This window comes from Mus caroli, chromosome 6, assembly GCF_900094665.2.
Source record: "Mus caroli chromosome 6, CAROLI_EIJ_v1.1, whole genome shotgun sequence".
Classification (NCBI taxonomy): Eukaryota; Metazoa; Chordata; class Mammalia; order Rodentia; family Muridae; genus Mus; species Mus caroli.
In genome coordinates, this window is record NC_034575.1 from 115,681,873 (window position 1) to 115,682,902 (window position 1,030).

Here is a 1,030-nt window from a genome sequence, read left to right on the forward strand (position 1 = left end):
GTTCCCAGCTGTTTATAAGTCCAGTTGCACACAGCAGTTCCCAGCTGTTTATAAGTCCAGTTGCACACAGGTGGGACCCATGCATATGTGTCAGCAAAACACTTAGGTACTTAAAAGAAATAAACATGAAGTTATTTTTAAAAATTAGTACAAGAATGAGAGGCTAATTGTAAGACAGTGTGCCAGGTACCTGGGGATGGGGTGGTAAAAAATAGGAGCGCTCAGTGGTAAGGCCAAATCTTCATGGGGTGGGGGTGGGGGGTATTCACAGTTTCCAGCTGCCATCTTGCTGCCTGACCCACTCCTTTCCCCTCCTCCCATGCTCATGCCCACTCTAAGAAGGCTTTCTCAGCTGGGCTTAATCTCTCCGTGTATAATATGTTGCTGGTCAGGTATTTTGCTAGTAGGCTCACAGGAGAGCACCCTGGTAGACAGTAATTACATATCTAATAGCAGATTGGGAATGGTCAGCCTCTCTGCATACTGGAATTGCAAAAGGCTTAGAAATCTGGGGCCACAGTCTTTGGAATGGGGATGAATTTTCTGCAGTTCCTCTAAAACTAGGGAGATGACAACTCTTTCTGTAGTTCTTCCTCCTTTAAAAATATTTGGTGTGGCCAGGCGTGGTGGTGCACGCCTTTAATCCCAGCACTTGGGAGGCAGAGGCAGGCAGATTTCTGAGTTCGGGGCCAGCCCAGTCTACAAAGTGAGTTCCAGGACATCCAGGACTATACAGAGAAACCCTGTCTCGGAAAACCAAAATAAATAAATAAATAAATAAAATTTAAAAAATTGTGTGTGTGTGTGGGTGTGTGTGTGTGTGTGTGTGCTCCAGTGTGTGTTCCTATGAGTGCATGTGCTTCTGCCCAGAAGCAGAAGTCAAAGGTCCTCTATCTTTCTCTGCCTTATGCCCTGAGACAGGGTCTCCCACTGAACCTGGAGGTTGCTATTTTGGCTAGGTTTGCTAGCCAGCCTCTTCCTGAGTTCTGTCTCTGCCCTTCACTGCTGGGGTTACGGGCCTGTGTGACCA